General features: G+C 29.2%; 1 long non-coding RNA gene across 1 annotated transcript; it reads right to left on the bottom strand.

Annotated features, from left to right (window-relative positions):
• Positions 1-3,851: 3,851 nt before the first annotated feature.
• LOC148785120 (uncharacterized) lies at positions 3,852-5,328 on the bottom strand. Its single transcript, XR_016062906.1, has 2 exons — positions 4,441-5,328; positions 3,852-4,322 (listed from the first exon to the last, which is right to left on the bottom strand). It is a non-coding gene; the product is annotated as an uncharacterized LOC148785120 (long non-coding RNA).
• Positions 5,329-15,077: the final 9,749 nt, after the last annotated feature.

Here is a 15,077-nt window from a genome sequence, read left to right as displayed (position 1 = left end):
GCATAAATAAATTACACATTATGATATGCATAAATATATTTTATATAAGTATATACAAAATATACCAAAAAATAAAAAATAAAAAATAAATCGAGACGAGGTGGGTCCAAACCTGTAAGACCCGAATCCACGCCCTAGGACCCATTTAAAGCTTCAGGACCCGCCCTAACCAGGACTAGTCCGATCTCGGGTCTGGGTCCAACTTGGACCTATTGCCATCCTTACTCTTGTGCAAAATTTTCATATTTTTCATCTGAAATAATACAAATATATCCTTATTACTTGATAATTAAATATTATTCGATACAAATCAAAGATCTATATTTTGAATGATATACTTGAATAAAGAGTTCTTTTCTTTTGGAAAAATATCACTTTTCTTCCTGTAACTCAGGACATTCTCACTTTTAGTCTCATTTGTTATGAGATTTTTATTTTTGGTAATAACTTCTAAAATATAGTACTTTTGGTCCAATAATATTTTTCATTAGATATTTTAATGAAAAAGCATGTGGTCCTTATAATTTTATACGTATAGTCTTATTGATTATGGAATTATCACTTTTAGTCCCATAATTATTAAAAAAATAGTACTTTTGGTCACATATTTTGAAATGGCTACGTGGCCTTTTTTGTTAAATATGTAATAGAAATGTATCATGGGACAAAATACTACTATGAGATCGAAATGAAAAGATTGTAAGTTATAGAATAAAAAATGCTAATTCTTTATTTTATTTTTTTTGCTTTCCTTTTTTCTCACAAGTTGTTCTTTTGACAATTTTTCTAAAAAGTATTTATTTGATAAAAAACAACGCTCGATGGTCTAAATTTAATTAGAGTATGTTTTGTTGGGGTTAGATGTGAGAGTATAAGAGAAGTATAAGGTAAAAAATATAAAAAAGTATATATTTTATTTTTATTTATTCTATTATCCACATATATGTACTTTTTCTCTAATTTTTTTTTCCATCTGATAATACCATACACAATCGACAGAGAAGAGATCAACAAATCGCTGAAAAACTACCATAGTCAACAATGAATTTTTTTATTAATAAAAGATATTCTTGTTCTTGTTTGATAATATTTTTATTAATAAGATTTTTAATTTTTTTTGTATAATTATTTTCTAATGCACAATGAAGAGAAAAGTTATTCAATAAAATTATAAAAAACAGTCTTCTCTTCCCAATCTATTTTTTTGGTACCAAACAAATGAAATTATTTGAAATTTACTCTCCTTCCAATCATACCAAACAATTCGAAAAAAAAACTATTATTTTGTCTCTACCCTTTCCCCTTTCACTTTCAATTTCCCTCCCCATCTATTTTTCTCAAACCAAATAAGTGAAAGTATTTGAGATTTACTTCCCTCCAATCATATCAAATAATTTGAAAAAAAAAACTATTATTTTTTCCATCTCCTTCTCTCTTTCACTTCTCTTTTCGTCTCACTTGAACCAAACAGACCTTTAGTTGTATATTATTTGATACTAAACAACGTATGCACTCGAATTTTGAATGGGAAGTGGGAAGTGAATTGCATCTAAAGAATCTTCCATTTATTACATGCTGCCCTCGCATACAATTGTTCAAAGTTCATTCATAAATATAAAAAACATGCAACTGAGCAATTATTAGCCAAAACTATTTCAATTTCATTATTTCAGATTCATTAAATTACGAACAATACTGAGCAAATTAATTACTATCTCCTTAAGCTTGAAACTTCAATCTGATCAACTGAACGAAATGTCATTAGACTGCCAAAGTCGACCAAATTAGATGAGAGAGAGACCGTCGGTGTACATTTACATGACTCAAAAACAAAAATTAAGAAAACGTCGCTGTCATGAGCGCAACATGATTGTTTTAACTTTTCACAAACCCTGATTCGCATGTCTAATGTAGGATCTTGAAAATTAAATTCACATTTTTGTGGTTATATTATAAGTTAGTACGATGTTTTAGATTTGAATCGCTTGGACATGGTCGTATATATTTGATGATGACATGTTTGCGGTTGAATACTACAATAATTTGGATAAGCAAGCAAGAAAGTGAACCTGCAACAACATGAGTTAAAGGTTCACGACTTGCAAAAAGTTTAGCAAAAATCATGGACAACTTTTTGTTTTTTGGCCTACCTATTACTTTGAGTTAGATATATTGGCTGGTAAGATTTGGTGGAAAGGACGATTTGAGATCAGACATGTATATATACAGACAAGCAGTCATTAGTTTTAATTACATCTCTTTATATGTGATGAATTATGATCAAATCCTAAACATTAATAAACAAATGATCCAAACCCCACAATCCAAAGATAAATGTGCTATTTAAAATAATAATGATTCACTAAACATTGAGCTAATTGCATGTGACATGTGCAAGCTTTCATTAATGTACATAAATTAAGCTAACTCTAGCTGATATGAGATCAACTCACTCATCCCGACAAAATTAAAGTAACTTAAAAGCAGTACTATAAAATCTCAAATGAAGATTCAGAGGGAGAAGAAGAATATAGTAAAATAAACGAAACCGAGCTGGCAATTAATGTCATCTGCAGTTTTCAAGAATTGACTTGTCTGAATCAACCTGATCAGAACCACCCCCGATATTTAACGACTAATTAATCGTCAATCTCATTGTACGTAGCACGTGGTTCATTAATCTTGTCCGGGCTGAACCGTACGATGTTGTTGAGATAAGGTGTCACAAAGTATAAGAATGTGTGCTATGGTTGAGGAAAATAAGAATATATAGCCAGTTCATCATCGGTGATGGAAATCAGTGCCATATGTATATATGTTAGTATTGCCAACAGGACAAAATAATAATAAAGGTGTGAAAGCAAAGATTTTGTGGAGATTCACAAATTAGAGAATCCTCAGACCTGACAGATGATGAAGGATGTCTAAATTATGGTTTACTGCATGTGGAAATGGCTCATTTTGTGCTCAGGTTAATGCATAAAAAATTCAGACTCCGATGACGGAAAAAATTAAAACCTGCGAAACTCATCAAGTACTCTTACTTTCATATATGTATTCTTTTCACAAAATAAGTATCAACTAGCCATGCACATGCATTTGATCATCACATGCTTACAAGTTCCAACTATACATAAATACGCTTTAATTAGTACATAGATTTGATTTATTAATATTGTGTATATATATATATATGTACATAGGAAATTTTTTTAATAATACTCGTGTATTTAAATGATTTTCCAAGATTGGTACATTAATCTATCTTTGGTGTCAAATATTTAGTAGAGATACAATTAGCTAAAGTTTTTCAGCACCACTACTCCGCGAAAATGCAAACCCTTCATGATTTTGGGTTGTGATTTAGATGAAAATTGACAAATTCGATAATTAAGAGACGACGATCGACCCGGTGAAGAGTTTAAGCACCTTTTTCAGATAACAATACATATACACTGCAGTAATATGCAAAATCTACAAGAAAATATTAAATTTATGCCTGATCAATTTTGTACATGAGAAAAAAATGTATCTTTATTTATGTATTCTTGAATCAGTATCATCCTTAATTTGCCAGTAGCCTTGGTCTTAATTATAATTGATTAATTACATAAGATATGTATTTATCCGGATTTGCTTTATTTTGATAATGTAAATTACATCTCTCACTAGGATTTAAACCCAAAAACATCCCAAGAGATCAATATTATCAGAAAATTTAACTAGACTATTACTCCGGGAGCACAAATTAAGTTCGGACTTCACCAATTTGGACAAAGGCTTCACCTTGTAAATATGCATACAAGAATTTCCTATATATGCATTTACTTAACTGAGTTAACAACAAGAAATTCCTGCTAATTACTAGCATTAACCTCTGATCAATTATTCCTATCTTATTACAGGTGTGATGAAGTTGTACCATATATATTGCCTCAATCCCATGGTTTTAAAGATTCAAACTAAAGGCTCGTACGCTAATCATATATATTAGGACAGAAGTAGCATCAGTAATGGTAGGGTGGGGGACCAAAACCTGAAACACTTGAATCACTAATGAATCCTTAGAGATCCTATTCTCCAAAACAAGAAATCTATGATCTGTTACCCTTAAACGCAAAAAGGTTGTCCTCAGCAAATTAGGTGCGTCGGTCGTCCCTACCACTTTGTTCAATTATTTATCTGAAATTTGACAGGAAAAAGTAAACGGAGAGAAACACAAAATCTTGCATACCTGATCACCTGATTCTGACGTACTCCATCCATCCATCTCCGTCTGTCCCACTCTACACTAATTACTTTTGGTCTTTTTTATTACCTCCCTATAAAAGAGAGTAAAGTGTTGTTGTTCCATCTCAAGATCCCAGCAGCTATGTTGAGAAACCAAAGAGGAAGCGATGATTTTGCCATGGCTGTGAATGATCGTCAAGAAGGAAGTACCTATTATGAGTCGGTATTTGCCAATGCAGCATCATCAAGATTCTCATTGTGCATCATCACTACATGGCAGCAGCACTAGCTGAATGTGAATCTTGATGACGCTGCATTAACAAAGAACGACTGTCATCAAACCACACACACACACATATATATATATACACAAACATGTATAATGAAAGAACAGTGGATCAAAAAACTATCCGGGTTGGGGGGGGGGTGAAGAAGAAATTGTCTGACAATTCACGGACATTAATTACATAAAGGGGTTTTACGAGCCAAACCATGTGGTCTCTGGGTCTAGTAATCAAAATATCAAACAGAACCCCAGGATACAACATGAATTGGAGAAAGAATCCTCGGATGTTAACTGAAATTTAAAAGGTAATAATAAACTTCGAACAACAGATAGATCTACGATGGTCGACGACAGAGGAAACTATGATTATGGGGTTTTCTCCGAACTGATCAGATTTCTGATGGTGGGCTCATAATCAGAAGACACTTCTACTGCTAAAGAACAACAAAAAAGACAACGCCAAGATTCACAAACTTGATCTTAAAGTACAAGATCTGCCCTAAAAGAAGGTCAATTTGTATGGTGTGTTTGAATCAGAGAAGATCAGTATAGGCCAGAAACGTTTGAAGCGGAGAAGACGGAACGGGAACAAGGGTATAACTGTTATCAGAAATCCCACTGTGTGTTTGAAGCGGAGAAGACGGAACGGGAACAAGAGTATAACTGTTATCAGAAATCCCACTGTGTGTTTGAAGCGGAGAAGACGGAACGGGAACAAGGGTATAACTGTTATCAGAAATCCCACTGTGTGTATTTTGGGGTATGGGTGTGGGTGTGGGTCTGTGCCTGGTTGAGTTGAAGGTGGGAACACAAATATTTGGAGTTCAGATGTCCACGCTCACTTCCAATGTACTAGGTTTTATACTAGGTTTGGCTCACCCTAGACAATCATTTAGCATCAGCCTTAATCAAAGTTTCCCCAACTATTTCTACTTTTCAAAATTCATGCGGTAATTGAGTTAATTAAACAAGTACTGGTTTGTTGCATTTTTTTTTTTTTGGTTTATTTTACAAAGTTATAGGTATGAATTTAAATGAAAATTTGTAATTTTGGTTTGATCCAAATAACTATAAAGAGATGGAAATTTAGTTATATTAAAATTTCAATTTGATAATTAAACTCTACAATTTTAATTTTTGACATATTTAAGATAAAATTTGCTGGAAATTGCTACATGGTCGGAATTTGGTCTTGGTCATATTTATAGTTTTCAATGAATTTTGTCGTTGATGTGCCAATTTTTTTTTCAAATTTGAGGACTTAATTATCAGATTAAATTTCAATAGGACTAAAATTGTTACTCTATTTGTTACCCTCAAATTTGAGGACTTAATTATCAGATTAAATTTCAATAGGACTAAAATTGTTACTCTATTTGTTACCCTCATAGTTTTATGAATATCTCGGCCAAAATTATTTTTAAAAAACAAATTCCTGACATATAAATATTTTTTGATGTCATTTATAAAAAAAATTACAATTTTAATCTTGTTATAACGGTAGGGGATGACAGCTTTAATCATGTTGAAATTCGCTAGAATTACAACTCTATATGAAATTGGAGCTCACATGAGGTTTATACGCCAAATTCCCACCAAATTTGTAATTTCTGATGAATTCTGTCTTTAATATGTTAATTTTTTTCAATTGCAAGACTTTATTATTAAATTAGTTTCCAATGGGGCTAAAATTGCATCCATATAATTAAAGTATCAAAATTTCACGATTTTCCTAATTTAAATTCACCAAAATGACGTCTTTTTGGAAAAGTACATCAGATTTTGTATTAATTTATAACATGCGCTTTTTCAGAGTATGATAAGACTAAAAGGTCTCTTGACGGCTTCATCACCGTAAATTATTGATTTAATTGTGATTAATAATGTAACAAATTAGTTCTCTGAAGTGTATAAACGAGTTTTATATCTTTCAAATTTTCATATATCTCTTAAGTTTTCGTATATACAAATTAATACTAACATATATATATAATAGGAATATATTAAAATTTAGCATAAATTACAACGACCCCTCTTGCGATTTGTCGTAATTACGAATAATCATTTGTTACTTGAAAAATTACCAATATCTCCCTGATCTTAATAGACGTCTAACAATTAGTCAAATCCATTAAGTTTCCATCATTTTATGTGGTAAACCAACCAAAATTCCTTTGTTTAGATCAAAAATTATAATTTTATTTATTTTTATTTTTTTTGGAATAAGTGAACTTTTAAAAAAAAATGTTTTTTAAAAAAATAATAAAAAATTACAGTAATGGCAAAGTTAACAATTTCATATCTCACTCCAAAAATTACATAATTTCATCAAAACATTAGGAGGGTATTTATAATTTTTTAAATAATAAAAAGATATTCGTAATTATGTCAAACTTTTGAAGAGGTGGTTGGAATTTACCCAAAGATTGATGATTATCTACAAAAAAGATATAAATGTCCTCCTTATAAAGAAAAATACCTCTCATGCTATAGGATCCACATTCCAATTTTGGGTTGTCGCTCGACCCAACCTACTCCAATAACAATGATCCTATCCTAAAATTGTAAAATTAAAATCGGCGATCATCTAATTACATAGTTAGCTCTATAAATATATTCATTGTGCTTTATTTAAGGTAAGACACTTTAACTATCACTCTCTAGTATTAAATACGTTAATTCTAACTATTCTAACTCGATTTCCGACTAACTTAAACATCGAAAAAATTTTAGTTGGAGACCATTCAGCGAGCCTAACAACTTTTATTTTTTCTAGGTTTCATACATCATTCAGGTAATTTTAGAGAAGCCTCAATCTTTGACCCGAATCAATATATATACATACGAACATTATAAAGTTGATTATTAATTTATAGCATATTAGTAATTCGGACCTGTAAGCTGTAAAAATGTTAATTACTTTTTCCAGAAAATAAAATAATCAGTGATTGATTGCACGGGGCTGCTGGTCCCTTGGTAGCTGGAACTGGGGAAAAATGAAATTATAATGTTAAAATTTCGCATCAGCCCACCTACCGTACATCAAATATATTATAAACATAAAAATATATAAACAAACAAATTATATTTAAAAAAATAAAAGAAAATCAACTTAAAAACACAACAAAAAAATTGAGATAGTTGTGTTAAAATGATATGGAGTTACTTTTGTGAAAAATAATAATTATTATAATTAATTTTTAAAATTATTTAATTAGAGATTTAATTATCATATTTAAAAATTGGTGTTGCAGTATCATCAATCGTTGTTTGGGAGTGAGAAACTCTTTTTTTTTTTATATTAGTAAGTATATAAATCTATATTATATAAAAGAAGGGGGCAAAATTGCTTAGTAGCCCCTTGTGTTATACAAAAATTGCTTAAAAGTTACTTGTGTTAATTAAATAAAAAAAAACCCTTGTAATTATAAATGCAAAAAAAAATATTTTCCGTTAAAAAAATAGAGAATTGCTAACACGCGTCAGAAATGAGAGTGGGATAACATTTTGACCTATTTTCAGCCTTTGATCACTTTAAATGGATAAAATTGCCCCTATTTTATACAATTACCCTCTCTCTTTATTTTTTAATTAATTTTTTTATCTTTTTTTTTTTGCTATTTTGCTAGAAAAAATTATGAAATACTAACTATCAATATTCATCAATAATTATATACAAAAAAATATTATGATATCAAATTAAATTCTTATGCATATTATTACATCAAATTAAATTATATTACTTAATTGATTTTGTGTTAGATATATTTTAAATTATATTGCAGTTAATTTTAGTTTTTAATATAATTATTGTTAAATCAAAATAATACATAATTAAATTAATTATATTAAAATATCCAAAGTAAAATAATCCAACACAATAAAAATAAAAAAAAAAGAAAAAAAATTGCATCATCTTCTCGAAGTGCCAGCACCCTCCGCCTCCGCCTCTCTCCGCACTGTCTCCCTCCTTGTGGCACCGCCACCCCATCTCCCTCCCTTTTCCCGCTGCCTTCGCTTTCCACCTCGTCGCACCACCACTCCAGGGCGCATGCCTTCTTCGCGACATGGACGATATCGTGCGGTCGCCGCCCAGATCATCGTCATCCACCCAGATTTCGGTGACGTCTTAGGCGACGACGCCTGTCGCCGCCCAGATGGGTGGCGGCCGGTGGAGGTGGAGCGGTGGCCCTCCACCGGCATCTATAATTATACATGTACATGTCTATCTAAATGTAAGATATATTTTCAAGATACATAAAATTTGAACGTTCAGTTTTATTCTGAGGATGAATTGCTATTAAAAATTTATTAGATCCTGCCATTTTGATGCAATAATAGAAAATTAATGATTATAATAATAATAATAATTTATATTATATAAATATATAACAAAAATTTAAATGAAAAAACGTCGTTAAGTAAAAACAAACGGCAAGAGGAGCATATGCAAGATTTCAAAAAATATACACCTATATTTTTAACACAAAAAATTTTTAGCTGAATTTTTATAACACAGGAATTTTTTATGCAATTTTTTTAAGAGAAAACCCATTTCTCACTGAATAGCGGTGCATAATGAAACCAATAGATTAGCTACAGTGGCACAGATAAGTATATATTTATTTTATTGAGTTGTCTTCTTTTCTTCATGGCATCTTAAATTAGGTCATGTAAATTTTCGTTATTTAAATTTTATGTCTAAAAATGGTTTTTTTATTTTATATAAATATATATACACTTAACACTTTGACACGTGGCACGTGCTCATGCTTGGGACAAAATAAATGATTTATTTATTTATTTTCAAATTTAATTTTTATTTAATCTGTAAAAATTGAATTTTGAATAAACAAAAAATCTTATGATATATATATCCCATCAATATTGATAATTTCGTATTTCAACTTAGAATCTTGTAGTAATATTCCCTTTACTTATAATAATAATTTAATTGTCAAGTTGAATATATTTTTAAATATTATAATATGCCATTAGGAAATTTATTTAAGAAAAAAATACCAATATGATTAGCCCTATCTGGTGCAGGCCTCAAGCTTTTTCCTAAAACTGGTGATTGAGATCTGCTGAAAATCTAATAGAAAAATTTGCAGTTTTCGGTTGCTTATGATGAATTCCTCATATAAAACTGTGGCCAATAGAGAGCTTTCTAAAGGCATTTTAATTAAAATATTAGTTGTGTTCGGTTCCCACGAGCACATAAAAAAAATTGTGGTTTGAGATAAAGAGAAAAGAAAAATTTATGGGGGAAAAAAAAGAGTGAGTGAGGAGATGAGAAAGAAACTTGGAGTGAGGGGAGACAGAAAAAATAAATTATAATTGTGCGTTATTTAAAAATATGAAAGTATATAAAGAAGAACATCGAGAAAATAAAATGAAAGAGAAACCTGGAATAACGGGATGGAAGAAAAATAAAATTATAATTGTATGATTATTAAAAACTATTAAAATTATTATTTTGATCAAAATTTTCTAGAAAAGAAATAAATTAAAAGACAAATTTGAATATTTAAAAATTAGTAAGACAATAAGTTTTCTTCTGTAAGTGTATATTCTTTTGCATGTGAATTCTAGTAAGTGTTCATTTATATATAATAGTAAGTGTGGCATAACTTATATATGTGCATAATTTTCAATTATTTTAGGGATATCATACTCTCTCTTTTTTAGGTTTGTTGTAATTACACATCATGTGGTTTGAAAAATTATATTTAGTACTCTTGAAATTTGTTTTCGTCTAACAAATAAGTCCATCTACTAGTTAAAAAATTTACCAAATTTGTTGATATTAAAAAATATTTACCTCCGATAGATTTATATAAATGATTTTTTGCAACTTAGATAAAAGATTTTATGATCAAATTACCCTGATTATGTTCTCATGCGTTCAATACATGTGAGAAGGTTCATCAGCGTTATAAAGGTAATTTAGTGGAAAATAAATTATTTAACTTACAGTAAGTCAATTGAGGGTAAATATCAATTTTTATTTAGTTTTTTTGTTTATATCAATAAATCCAATAAATTTTGACTAACGGGGACCTGTTAATTTGTTAGACGAAAGCAAATATTAGAAATACTAAATGTAATTTTTTAAATAACAAAAAATCTAAATATAATTATATTAAATTTTAAGAGAGAAGACGGTAATTAACCCATTATTTTATTGGAATCCAACTCTCAAGTTTGTGTGGGAGTTTAACAGCAGCACATCTGAAGCAGTTTGAAGTTTGGGTAGAGTAAACTTTTCCTATGTTTGGGGGTTGAGAAGGGTGACAAGTTAGATAAATGAATAGGAGAAACAAATTAAACATTGAAAATGATAGAACAAAAAATATGACTATAAAGGACTTCTCCCCTTAATAATAAAGTATAAATGAATATGATCAGATTTAAATCTGCATAAATTATGTCATTAAAATTAATTAAATTGCAAGAATATTCAGAAATTACGGGACATGATTCTCGACGTCAATATTAATGAGATGGCTATGAAGCGAGATTACTAAAATGTCATCCACGAAGCTACTAGATTTAGCCACAACCAATTACAATTCGAACAAGATAAACAAAGATTACAATTTTCACTAGGAAAAAAAATACTATTGGCTAAAATATTAACGGGTATGGTTAAAAATTATAGGAAATAACTATTATTAACCACGGTTAATTTAAATCGATATAAAAAAAATTATTTGCACAACTAAAAGCCATAGTAAAAACACAGTCCAACAAAAACTACAGTCAACGACCGTTGTGTAGCTATAATTAATAATTATTTGCTACAACTATTTATCATAATAATTATAATTAAATATTATATTTTTGTTGGTATTTCAGATAGTGGAAATATGTCCTCCTTAGTTGATTTGAGAGGGGAAAACTGGAGAGAGAGAAAGAGTAATTGAGAGAGCTCTAACTCCATCATATGTACTAAGAACTAAATTACAGTCTTTACAGAAAAACTCAAATTATTATTTTGTACAAAACAAATATATTACGGAGTATTACGATTTAGAATAAGCATATTTATTATATATAATGGCGGTACGTATGTATGTATATTACAAGGTTTGACATTATATATGCATGACAGACAAAGTTGTTATCAGCTAAAACACGAGATTAGTTTTCCGAGATATGACCTCAGATACAACAGAAAACTATTTTTGTTGCTTTCGTTCAAGCATGTCCCATTTTCGTAATTATAGCTTGTAAAATAATGAACTTATCATAATTATTATTTATTTAAAAAATAAAAAAAAAGAAAAAGATTAGATTCCATCTGCGAAGAACATGATTGGGTACAAGAAAAGAAATACATTGATGGGATGTAAGAGCATTATCATATAGCATTGTGGGGGCTTTTTTTGATTTTTTATTTTCTAAATAATTTAGCAAAATTGTACGGAAATTAATAATAGATGTACCCTATGCTCTCCAACTGCAAGACTCATGACCAAGAATGCATGATGAGGGCCTTCCCATTTACCTATTCTATTTCTATATATTGCACTTTTTTATTTAGAGATTTTTTGCATTTTTATTTTTGACTAATTTTTACATATAAATGTTTAATATTAATATTTAGAACAAAAGGCAGCAATTTATCTACTCATTTCTTGAAATCAGGAAATTATGTAAATTTTTTTTGATTGATAGGGTACATCAATGATGAAGTACATAATGTCAGAATCAAAATTTGTTGGTACTCAATCCGTTCAAATTTAAAAACTGAATTAATATATATATATATATATATTAAAATTTTAAATTAATAAATATGTTCAATCGAAACAAAGAATTAAAAAAACTATTATAGCAGTATATATATATACCTATATTCGTAGGATTCGAATCCATAATTTTTTCTTTTATTGTGAGAGTTCAATTTTATCAATCGAGCAAGGTCTGACAGACGAATTCTTTTCCCTTATCCACTAGTAATTAGGTCATGATGAAGTTTGATGACGTCTTAGGATTTATAAAGAATTACATGCATTTTTATTTTTTCGTAGGATGTGTATGAATGTATTAAATGAGGATACGAATTGAATATTTGATTAAAGTATTTATCAATTTTTTGAATTTGAGTATATTGCAAGATGTAATAAATCGAATATTTATAAATAAATAAACATTATTATGGTTGTGTGAGATCTTAATCTAATCATAAACATTCTTGCAAAAAGATTAATGATTAAGTAGTGGGTGTATGAAGATTAAGGACTTGTCAATAACAGAAAGACAAAAACTGTAAAAAAATGATAAATTGTCAACTTTGAAAATAATGAGAATGGGAAGAAATGAGAAATATTGGAAAGTAATAATTAATGAGTGAGAAAGGTGGGATGATGGCAGACAACCTAGTACTCAAACAAAACAATGGGCGGCTCTTCCTGCATAGAGATGCCAATTCACCTAATCTTAATCAATACCTAGTAATCGCATATTCGATTCAGCAACCGTCCAAGATATCGCATCCCTTGGAATCTGTCTAGGGATGCCAACAAATTGGGTTTTTTTTTTTTTTTTTCAAAATTCAAGAACACATCAATCAAGATTTTTTTTTTTTTAAACTTTGTACTCTGCTTCAGACTCAAGATTCAAAGGATTGGGCCCTTTAAATTTGTGAAAAATCTGCTTTATATTTTAAAATAACTAAAATCTGTATATATTTTAAGCATAATGTTTTCGTTGCTTTTCAAATAGGAGACAATAATATTAATAATAAAAAAAAGCTGACTGTTTATTTATTTATTTTTTTTGAAAATTTATTGCAATAGTTAAAGTATTTGGTATTTTTATATATTAAAAGCATAAAATATTTTATTTTATTACTTCAAATAGTTATAAGAGAGTTAATTTGCATGCTACCATATTGTCACGGGTTACTTGAGAAAATCAAGTCTAATTTTATTTTTTCACCCTCCATGTAATAATAATTTTTATTATGGGCATAATATATCATACATAGGACGAAGTTTACATTATTATCTAATTGATTTTTTAAATTTTAGTATTAGTATAAATGGAAGTTAGATGTAATAATTAATAGGTTGAACATAGAAAGACAACCTTAACATTATTAATTATGGACCACCATAAATAATTAATAAGTTGAATATTGTTAGATAAGATAACAAGTTTTATTTCTTTATTTTGAGTTGATATCACTTTGCAAATAAATTATAAAAAAATAAAAAAAAGTTAACCCCAAAGAATCCATAGAAGATATCAATTTACTTTGCTTTGTCGGACGTACTTAGATTCAGTGCAGAAAGTCAGAATGATGGGAGGTGGAAAAAAGTGCAGAGCACATTCCCAGTGCATCAATGGCTGCAGATTGTTATTTTTTTTAGAAAAATAATAATTACATAATTATATTCATATTTATGAGTAAATATAATAAATACATATAAAATGAGATAAATTCATAAATAATTGCATATAGTAATTTTTTAATAAAATTCTAATCATTACTATATTATTTGTTACATTCAAATTCAAAAAAAAATATATTATCATAAAAATTTGATTATATAACCCCATAGTCGTGGGATGAACCCTTAACCTTTTGATTGTGAGGCCTCCAAAAGACCCGCAGATCAAGCAAAGATTTATATTAGCATCTACATGAGGCAAAATGGGCTATAATGATAGTAATAATAGAATTATAATTTATTAATTACCACATGAGGCAAAGTGGGCCATTTAATATTGAAGGCCCAACCAAAGTGGTTTTACATTTCCATAAAACATTAATTTGGGCTTTATATTTTTCTCTTAAATTAGGCCCACAATAAGGCCCATATGGCAGTGTAAATTTCAAAAGAGAACGATAAAAAGAATATTTGGTTGTTTTCTACCTTTTAATGTAACAAAAGTTATTGGGATTTCATTTTGATTAATTTTATTAATTAATGTTAACAGAATAATTGTTCAAGTAATTAAGCTCCTCCGATTGTCTTAAACATAGTTGTAAGAAGTTGACTGGTGCGCGTAAGTATGAATGTGCTTTCTGGATGTAATAATGCAATTATCGTTTTTATATATTGCTTTTAAATCTCAAACGCACTTTACTACTATAAAAAAAAAAAAAAGTATCACATTAATCAATAATTACTATATTTTCTCTCTCACTTAATATTGTTTATGCATCAAATCGACTGTCATAATCTTACTTTTATCTCACATTGAATCATATATTTAAAATAGACACTCATTTCATTTCCTCTCATCTTTTATCAATAAAATGGTAGTCTGTGTATTCTAGTTTGGGATGAGCCATTTTTTTTTAATGTATAATATAAAAATATCAATTTCTAAAATTGGATAGAAAACAGGTTGATCTGATGCTGCATACTGACAATCAAACACCAACTTGAGTTGTAGCAAGGCTAGTCAAGTTCATTACATCAGAGGTCGCCCAGCAGTTCATTGTTTCTCGTCATTCCCGAAATTGTGTTCACAGACTTCTTTCGTCATTTTGTCACAAGAAAAATGCTACAACGAAATCTCTTGGCTTTCCCTTTTCTTC

Source organism: Sesamum indicum, linkage group LG11, assembly GCF_026168435.1.
Source record: "Sesamum indicum cultivar Baizhima isolate 11 linkage group LG11, ASM2616843v1, whole genome shotgun sequence".
Classification (NCBI taxonomy): domain Eukaryota; kingdom Viridiplantae; phylum Streptophyta; class Magnoliopsida; order Lamiales; family Pedaliaceae; genus Sesamum; species Sesamum indicum.
This window is presented reverse-complemented; position numbering and strand designations above follow the sequence as displayed.